Below are 11,102 nucleotides of genomic sequence, written 5' to 3' on the forward strand. Positions count from 1 at the left end.
CGCATTTTATTCATTTTTTGATCGAATGTATTGTTGGTTAGTAACTGTAATTTAAGAAATTATGATACATTACTAAAAAAAATAATTAGGGTAGTGGTCATAGCAATAGCCGTCCCAGAATAATCAACATGTGCAAAATTACCTACTGCGGTCAAATACTTCATGTATACACAATTTGTGCCTAAAGTAGGTTGTGCGGTTATATTAAAACTTTACATATCCAGCATAAGTTCAAACGAAACGATTTGCTCATATGATTTCATATTTTATAATGCGAAGAGAGAGTATTAGGACATTAACTTTTATACTTATCTACATCTTTATACTCCAGGTTCCCCATAAAACGCAATGTAACTCTCTTTACCCATAAAATGCCACGGAACATTAAAGCACTGGTAATTAACCTCTATGTCGGTTTTGTGTTAATTGACTAAGTGAGGTGTTAATTTATGCGCGTTAATTACAGCTTTCTGCACAGTTTATCGATCAATAAAGCAGCCAGGGGCTTGTTTATAGCGTCTCCGCTGTTGTAGATATTTGTAAACCATTTAGGAAAGTGGTTAAACTGGTAACAAACTTAGCGAAAATGTGCCAAATATTTGTCAAGAACCAAGGAATTTGGAAAAAGTTGGAGAATTTTGAATGCAATTGAATTTACCGTTTGCAAGTTGCTTATTCTTTTACTTCTGGTAAACAAATGGTGTACATTTAGTGTGGATTTTAGTAGAGGAGGTTCTCCAATTCAAAGTTCCCCTCCCCTAAGAAAATTGATTAATGACTGCTGTAGATATCTGATCTATATGGACCTCATGTACGCAATTGTAGACAAAAACAAGTGGGATGAGCGCACTTAGAGTGACTACAGCTTAAAATGATTTAGTCTTCCTTAATTTACCCTAGTTGAGGTTTTAGTTTATGTGACAAGTTTATGTTACAGTTTACATGAAGTTATGATCTCAGTTTGACTAAAATATTAATGTTTTGTTAGAAAAATAGTTAATCAGCGCACTTTGTATTTGGATCATTATAGCGCATGATTTCATTTTAAAACTGGGTTATACTTTAAGATGAGAAGGGAATATCCACAGCCAAACGTATGTGCCAATGAAGAAGTAAGTTACCATACAAACAAAAATATTCCAAATCAGGTCGAAGTATAACAAGGAAATGTGGAGAATGAAACTTTTAACGTAAACCTCTGCAAGGGTTTCATTCAGGTTTGTAACACCTTTTAAATAGATTCAGTGGTCGAGATTTTTTGCCAAAGACCGGCACAAAAACTATTAAAACTGTCTTGCTGATCCGAGTGGATGATAAAATCACTATAGTTAATAGGCTATGTTAATAGGCTATGTTAATAGGCTATGTTAATAGGTTATGTAGTAGGCTATGTTTAATATATTGTAAAATGCAATAGTATAATATTTTCAACACATAACCCCTTATAATGATCCGAAACGATATGAATTCAAATCACACCAATTTCGAATGAAACTTTCAACGTAAAGTCCGCAAGAGTTTCATTCAGGTTTGTAACACCTTATGTAAATGAAGGGAGTGGGCGGGACTTTTGGCCAAATGACCGTCTCCTGATCGACAAATGGGTCCAACAATTGCACATTTGCGAGACCGACTCCCACACTTGCCCGTGTAGGTGTGAAGGTGATGAGGAAAACCGACCTTCGCACGCGCAAACACCTAATAATACTCAATTTATAATAGGAAGCCTATCAAGGTTGTATTGGGGTTTTCTGTACCGTAAAAATTTTGTTGGGTTTAATTTTTTAAGTTAGAACGAGAGTTTAAAGTACGAATTGTACTAATAAAAAACCCCACTAGCAGAGTTACGGATTTAAAGGTTTTTTTAGAGGAAAATATTATGTTTTTTTTTTCGTTAAAAATGTGTGTTCGTGTTCGTATTTGTTATTTGTTCGTCTCGTTATGTGTTTTTGAAGACTTTATAACGACCTCCTAGGAGCGAAAAACCACGTCTAGGCTTGACAATGACACCATAAGTGTGTCGAAACCGGTAGCCATTAAGTCTACCAAGGATTACGTTGGCAATAAGGTATTTAACCTCTAGATTAGAAAATATTATGATTCATCTCCAGATTGAAATAAATAAAATATATATAATTATGATTAGTATCATTACTATAAGCTCACGAAACTGAAGTGTATTTCACTTTAAATAGAAAGAGCAACTTTCCAACAACAACGAAACTTCAGACCTTTTCAGCGCGTCATTTTGTTGCGTTTACCAACAGCTTGAAATTCTTTCGAGGGAGTAATATCAACGAATTAGAGCATAACATAAACGGTATGGATCATAAACATAATCGATGGCACTGGCCCGAAAGTAAACATGTTGGTATAATTATTTAAACTAGAGGTCATCCAGTGGTCGAAAACTCGACCAAAAATATGCAATGTGCAGATTTCTCTATTTTCACCCCACGCTGTAAATAAAACACGTGATTGGAGTTTTTTTTTTATTTTTATTTCATTTTTAGTTTCTACCATTTGTTTTGACTTTTTGTTTATATTTCGTTGATATTTCGTCATTGTATTTTTTTTAACTTCAAATTCATATTTGTGCTTATATTTGAGCCTATTTTAATTTTTAAAGGGATTCTGCACACCTACAGGAAAATATATTTCCAACAGTATGCATAGATTTTCCCTACGGTACACATGAGCTGAGAAAAAAGTTTTGAGACGTGCTTGCATTAATGTTTAGAAGATGGATCTGTCCATACCATATGTTAATGTTATCAGTATAGGATTCGGGTCAGTGACGTCATTTGTTTATGTTTAAGATCCATACTGCTTCTGCTCTAATATTCGTGGTAATATCTGGTCATCTAGTGTACGATTCGGACGACTAAAACAGGCCGGAAAATACAATATATCTGCATCCGCTGATAGTTTAAGTAGATTAACACTTGACACAATTTTGGCAGCAGAGAGATAACCCACATATATGATCCTATATTTAGTTGGCCAAAAAAGAATGGTGAAATATGACTAAAGTAGTCCATCACACAGACCCAAAGTCTTTTTAATCCTAATTTGTCAACATCGGTTACACATCTGTTAAACTGTGGCTTGAGTCAAAAACCGTTTAGATCCTACTGATGAATTTGTATTACTCCCTACCTCAATCTATGGTTCAATCGAACAGCTGCTAAGCCAGAAATTCAAATCCAAACCTACGATATCGTACAATCTCGTACAATCCTACCCTAGAGCGTGTAAAATCATTACAAAGCCCGTACTTGGCTCAGTTCCTCAACTGCGGAAAACAAAGCACCTTCGGATTTGAAATTAAAATCAGCCTTGTGAGTGGCATCAGCACCTTCTTTGGCCGAAAACATCTCAACAGAAAATTACACGGCGGTTGGCAAATTATAGCGGGAAAACAGGCGATCTGTGAAGGGTTACCCGCCAATTATCACGACTGGTGGACAGCTGACAAACAGCTGATCAGCTGACTAGTGACAGCTCATCATGTGGTTCCTCTGGAGTGTAGGAATTATGGGTAGAGTGACGATTAAGATTTCGAAAAGGTGTTTTGTGAAGTGGCAAGGACTAATTAGTGCTACCTACTTAATATTTGGTATGTTATTCTCACCTATATGATTAGGGATTTGGTGTGGGATATTTAAATTAATGCGCTCGGATTCGTCGTTTCATAATTTTGTGCTTGAACCGCAAAAAACTGAAAACTTAATGTGATTTCAGACTTTTTACTTCGGTTAGCATCACTTAAGATCATTAGCTTATTCAACATCAGTTTTAAATCTATAAATGGATTTCTGAAATGGAACTATTGAAGACGAATAAATTATTAGTTTATAAATTACATAGTCTAATCATTTTTATTAGCAATTCCCGATATTTCTGGTGAAAAATTCTCGTTTTGGATCAAATGTGTATCAAACATTTTTGTATAAGTTCAAGAACCGCATCGATATGAGGAAATTTTCAAGTTGACAATTGTACCAAAAAATCAAGGCCTTTTTCGTCCTTTCTACGACACAAATATTGATTAGATTTGTGGAATTGAAATTTGTTAATTTTTACTAGTTTAGTTTGTAAACGTCCCTGCCTTACTGTGAACAGGTAATAGACATAAACGAGATCGAATATTCTGTAAACTTGATAACATAAGGTGTCCTATGACCATGCTTTTTTACAAAACATGTAGCCTATGATTCTGCAATAGTTGGTGATACAAAAGGTTTTGTAGCAGCTTAAGGTGATATTTACACTTTTTGGCTTGTACCCATTTCAAATGGATTTTTCATTATCTTGAAATCAAGAGGGATCGCCATCAAAGGAACAATTACAAACGCAAAAATAAATCTTGAATCTTCCTCAAGCTGTATTGAACACAAGCAGTTTTACCTTTACCGTTGATTGGTGATAACAGGTGTAACGTTATCAGCTGTTTGATGTTAGCCGCGATGACGTCACAGACCACGTGACCACCGCCATGTTGTCTGTTGCCTCATGCATTAACATGCTAAGTGCTTTTATGCGTAAACATATCCACGTGTAATTAACGATTGTTTATGTAAATCGACTGAGATTGTCAACGACAATGTTATTGATAAGCTACGGTATTTTACAAAGGTTAGTTTGTTGTAACTATTGGTTGTAATGTTCGTCTCGCTATGACACCTAGCCAACGTAGGGTTAGTGGTTGTTGATTTAATCAATTTCTTAGTTTATTATGAGAAGCATTGTGTATATATGTATTAATTAATATTTGAAATGATAAAAACGGTTTGATTTATTTTTGAGACTTCTTGAAGGATACAGATTTTTTAGGTTAAAAGAGAAATCTTGTAGGATTATTATTGCATAGCAAGAACTATTACAGAGCAGCTCTTGCAAACTATAGTCTGTCCTCTGTGCCAATCAGAGAGCACATATTTTGTGCTCTTGTACCCATATACCTACCATATAGCTGTTCCGCTTACTATAGTAAGTACCCAAGAAAACCCAATATGTGTTAGTATTCCGAAAGGCAAAGCTGTACTGCTTACTTAGTATGTGCTCCTGATCCAAAATTGTATCGCAAGCCACAGTACCTGAACACAGCTCACTATAGTATGTGCCTAAATTCCTTAGCATCTAGATTTACAAACACACACTACAGTGGTATAACATGACATCTGGAGCTAGACACTTCGTCGCGCACCATAGGAAACAGGTGGGCGCTGCAATAATCGCCTTCAGCTTATATAAGTGAATAAATTTAAATGGCAACAATGAAAGAGGAAATGTAGAATGAACGGACCATCTGGGTAATGACCTTGGAAATGTCGTAGGTGTAACGCGTTTCTGAGGCCCGCGCTGCGTTTTGGAACCCCCCCCCCCTCCTCTGGGGAACATATGGTCGGCACAGGGGGAATATGTGGAGCTAATGTGGTCAATTGTAATTTGTAAATATGATGTTGTCTAGAGATGAGAGGAGGGGTGTATAATATCGGTTATATATTTTTAAATTAAACATTTTTTTTATTTGGGATAATTTTTTAGATAATAAATATATTTTTTTGGAAACTCAATGATCGACAGCTGGGCCAAGTTTTGAATTAAACACGGTTAAATCTTCTCAGGATCGAACAGGAGTCCTGATCATTTTTAGCGAGAAGATGTAATCGCCCAAGCTATCCAGTATGTTTCATTTAGTTATTTGAAGTAAGCTACCTAGTTTACATGAAAAGTCGGGGGAAATTTAAAGAGTTCAATGGTAGAATCTAAATTTGTGTATTAATTGCCTGACTTGACGAAGGATTAATTGTAGGTTTAGCTTGATCACATTGAAGTTTAACAATCATATCCAGTGTATTTTGGATGATTAATAGCTAATTGTGATGATTTCTTATGACGTTATAATGAAATCATCGTTATAATGAAATCCACCCTATAAACAAGAATCAAGTGAAATATTTGGGGATTTAGTTTATTACACTATATTTTTACATGAGGAATTTTTATATTTCTGTCATCTTGCAGACACCTGGAGTCGTTAGAATGAGAATACATACACCATATTGGAATATTAACACGTGACGTGCATAGCCTACTTGATCTTTAACAGTTTTTGTTTGCACATTCATTCCACTTGAACTTGTAATTTTTTAGTCAGCTTGTTGAATTTTCATGTAATTCTTGAATTGTTTTGTAATTGTTAAAGTTTCCTTGTTGGTTGTTACAGTTTACCATTGTTTCTTATGTATTACACCGTAGTATCTTTGTATCTCTTTGGACTCTTTGGTTCTTGTTACAGTGGATATTATTGAGATGTTTCTTGGCAAGACCTAGAACACAAAGATTGTAATTGTTGTAAATTGTTGAATGGGTTGTCAGTAAGTGCTAAACCCTACATTAAATATAGTTAGGATCAAATTAACTACCAAGGGTTAAACAATGTTATATAAATAACTCTCTTACGAATTAACATCAAATTAGAGCCACCATTCCAACCAGCTCTTTAAATTAATTTAAAATGATTTCATGCACGTTTTACACTCTTAAGCTGAAAAAAATCCATTTGATAAGTTTTTTGATCTCTTCGAGAATGATATTGTGATACAAAATAATAAAAAATTAACTTAAAAAGAGAGAAAACTCATTATTACAGTAATTTGATTTATTTTTTAAATGCTAGATAATGAGGAAGGAAAACACACATACACCAAATCCAAATATTGGTAACTTTTATTTATACAAAGTAAAAATTATGTAACAAAATTTGTTGTACATAGCTATGTATAAGGCGTTGTTGGTACAACCTTCTAAGATACATGAACAACTGAACAACTCTATTGACAGACTCGGTTGAACATGAACAACTAATGAGAGAATATGTTTCTTCTATTATTCATCCTCTCATAAACAATAGTATTTATCACACAGAACAGTTTAATAGTATTCTAGTCATGGGATGTTAGTAATTTACAAATTATCATCGAATACGATGTAATTGTTATTTGTTTTTCAAATAGAAATTATACATTTGGCTCGAATTCGAGTACAATTGAAGTTCAGAAGAGATTGTAAGTACTAATAACTCTGGATATTTATTAGATTATGATTTGTGGTTTACTATTATTATAATCATCTGATTTGCTAAATAAAACTATTAATACTTTTTTTCCTTAGTCCTGCATAAATATTAAAGCGTTTTTAACCCTTTAGAATTGTTCTTGTATCCAAGGATCTTCTACCTGCGAATTTTCTCGATAAATTTCAATTACGATTTACTAATTGTCTCAAAATGTAAGTAAATTAAATCCGAGAGGCTTAAACAAAAAACTAGGTACTCTAAAACTTAAAAACGCCTTCTGTTCTCTGACGCACAAAGCAAGACGCACGCGTTATGGCCGCTGTAGAATTGCAGGCGTTTGCAGATGTTTGGTTTAGGTTTAGGCACATACAATATAAAATGCTCTATTCTCTGTGATTTAGGGTTAAAACTCATCTAACCTCTTACTCTACGTAAGAGCTTAGAGACTTTTAACAGTGAACCCCTAACTCAATTTTGTTAGTTTTGATTCGGTAAAAATGCCATAAAGCACTAACTTAATTTAATAGAATATTATTTTCATTCACTTTCCCATCAAATGCACTACTATGAGGAACTATGGAAAATATTTATTGTTCTAAAAACCTCAAGTATTTTATGATGCGTGGAAATTAATTTTCTATACAACGTTTTCTGTCTATGAAGAAGGTTTGACGAAATATTTCAAAGTAGTAATTATATTATCTGGATTTGGACTAGTTAATACCATTTGCTATCAATGTAATGAACACCATTTGGGGAAAATCCCCAAACGTTATGATAGAAATTAACAGATTCGGACAAGTTTACAGCAGTTAAGGCTACAATTCGTTATCAATATAAACGGGTTTTAGGGGAAATCATCTTAAAACTCACAAGTAATATATTCACATAGTATCATTAACATAACGCTTTTTGTAGATATTACTCTAACATTACGAATTGCTATATTAAAATACATTAAACCCCTTTCTATTTTAACCTAACAAACAGAAGCACGAATCCTTACGCGGCCTCTCCATTCATCCGACCCCACGCGGTCAGAAACAATGAGACACGTATACGTCCTTCGCAGCTCCTTGGAAACTCGGGATTATTGCAACAATGAGAGTAGGAGTTGCGATCAGCTGTTCAAATGATTTCTAGGAATCCGTGCCAATTTCACTCGACTAAAATAAACCTAGAAAATAATTTGTATAATTTTATGAAATCGTTAAGATTTTATTTCATTATTGTCATAAGTTTTGAGGTGTTAACCTTCTGAAATGTTTTGTTCCTATTTTTGGTCGGCTTGTAGAAGTTTATGTGTGGTGTATTTGTTTGAGCTCTAACTCTAAAAGTGTGTGTTTGGACTAAAATCACGTTCCCTGTCAGCCTAGGTTGTTTATGATGTAAAATCACAAGAGGTGTTTGTATAGAATACATCGCCTGGACGATGTGGCCTGTGTGGATGGCCGTAGATGTGGATGGTTTGGATTGTGGATGTTTGTGGATGGCTGTAGATGTGGATGGTTTGGATTGTGGATGTTTGTGGATGTATGTTGATGTGGATGGTTTGGATTGTGGACGTTTGTGGATGTATGTTGATGTGGATGGTTTGGATTGTGGATGTTTGTGGATGGCTGTAGATGTGGATGGTTTGGATTGTGGATGTTTGTGGATGTATGTTGATGTGGATGGTTTGGATTGTGGACGTTTGTGGATGTATGTTGATGTGGATGGTTTGGATTGTGGATGTTTGTGGATGGCTGTAGATGTGGATGGTTTGGATTGTGGACGGTTGTGAATGGATGTGGATGATTTGGATTGTGGCTAGTTGTGGATGATATTGTGGAAGGTGTACATGGTTATGTATAGACAGGTGGTTTTAGAGGGATGTCGGTAGTTGTGGATGTTATGCACGGTGTAGTCTGTGTGGATGCCTATGAAGCTAAAAATAAACCTACAAGGCCCAAAAAGTTTATAAAAATATCCATAAAACATTTAGTATAAAACAAATTTACCTTTGATGGCTTTATTGTTGCCTATCTGTCCTATGATTTCAAATTAAACGTGCCCAGAGGACTTATACAATGAAATACACTCCACCGACGCCGGATGATAAAACTGACCAAGAGTACGAAATTAGAAAGCTAGATTCCGATCCTTGTCAGTTTCATGTTTAAAAAATAAGATTACATGAATATTTCCAACTCATGGAAAAAAATATATCGTTGAATAACACTTGGAACTGGAAATGTTTCGTTTCGACAGGACAACTGCCCCCCTCCTAAACCCCCCTTCACCCCCCCCCCCAGGCTGTGAAGCTGTAACAGAACGACGAGTCTGAGCTATCTTATCACAGCTATTTACTTTATGGTAAACTCTCTTATCACTTAGATAAGACTTATTGCCGGTTCACTCTCGGATATAGACACATCCACAACACGACCCCCCCCCCCCATGAAACCCCTCTACGGTCCCCCTACAAAACAAACACGCCCCCCTCGTATTTCTGAAGCAAGCATCTCTCAATGTTTTGGGGGGTTTGAATATCAGGGCCATTTGTTAATATAAAAATTGATTATTTTTGTACGCAGGTCAGAGCGTTCAAAAGAGTTAAAAGTATTGTAATTGGGTAATTATGTTTTTGTGTCGTACATTATTAAAATTTGTGTGGATTTTAGACTTGAAAAAGGTATAATATTTTTTTATTCAAATTTTCTTTGACGTGTTGTCTTCTCTAAAGGATATACAATTAGTCTACACCGAACTAAACATTAATATTATAACTTGTAGTCTTATGGAAGAATGTTGAACCAAAATTTGATTGTGTTGATGTTGTAGTGTATTAAGTCAATGAATTGAATTTGTGCTTTTATATTAATCTATAACAGTTTTAGTCTAATTGGATACAAATATACACAGATTTACAAAAGTGAATTAAGTATGCAAAAGAAATTTCATCTGGAAAACTGCTACAATTTTTTTAGTTTTTGCTTGCGTGAGTTGTTTTTTCCTCTTAATATTATTGTTTTTTATTACAATGATATACACCAACATATTATTTTGGGTTTGTTTTAATACATCTCAGAGTTTTCAGACACTTATAATATTTTTTTATTCAAATTTTCTTTGACGTGTTGTCTTCTCTAAAGGATATACAATTAGTCTACACCGAACTAAACATTAATATTATAACTTGTAGTCTTATGGAAGAATGTTGAACCAAAATTTGATTGTGTTGATGTTGTAGTGTATTAAGTCAATGAATTGAATTTGTGCTTTTATATAACAGTTTTAGTCTAATTGGATACAAATATACACAGATTTACAAAAGTGAATTAAGTATGCAAAAGAAATTTCATCTGGAAAACTGCTACAATTTTTTTAGTTTTTGCTTGCGTGAGTTGTTTTTTCCTCTTAATATTATTGTTTTTTATTACAATGATATACACCAACATATTATTTTGGGTTTGTTTTAATACATCTCAGAGTTTTCAGACACTTAAAAGTTAATTTTAGTACATGAATAACTCCTTGTTGTACCAAAAACCTTCTTAAAACCTCTTCTGACATCACCATCCCATAACTAGAATCTGCTCAAAATAGTCATAGAAATATCTAAAATATTACAAATTCACAACGGCGCACAAAGCAGCTTGATGTACAATCGAAAAATAATTTACTTAAACACTAATCAAGTGATCAACACAATATAATAATGTATATACAAACGAATTGGCACAAACCTAAACTATACAAAACAATCTTACATGGGAGTCTACAATAAGTTATGCTAACATTTCATTGTTACTAAGACTCAGGTATTTGCATATAGCATCAAGATGTTGACTCAACTCGTAACAGAGAAAATCAATAAAACTTATACAAATCTACTTCAAAGATTCAAAACAGTAAAAAATGCAATAGGCACGATAAGCAACGTGAATGCAAAAATATAAAATATTGAAAATTTTAAGTACATATTTGTTTTTACCTGTAATAAAAGTTTTTTTTCTTTACTCAAAAGTCATGTAAG

This window comes from Macrosteles quadrilineatus, unplaced genomic scaffold, assembly GCF_028750875.1.
Source record: "Macrosteles quadrilineatus isolate MER2022 unplaced genomic scaffold, UCM_ALF_1.0 Scaffold_5__1_contigs__length_97177068, whole genome shotgun sequence".
In the NCBI taxonomy this organism is placed as follows: Eukaryota; Metazoa; Arthropoda; class Insecta; order Hemiptera; family Cicadellidae; genus Macrosteles; species Macrosteles quadrilineatus.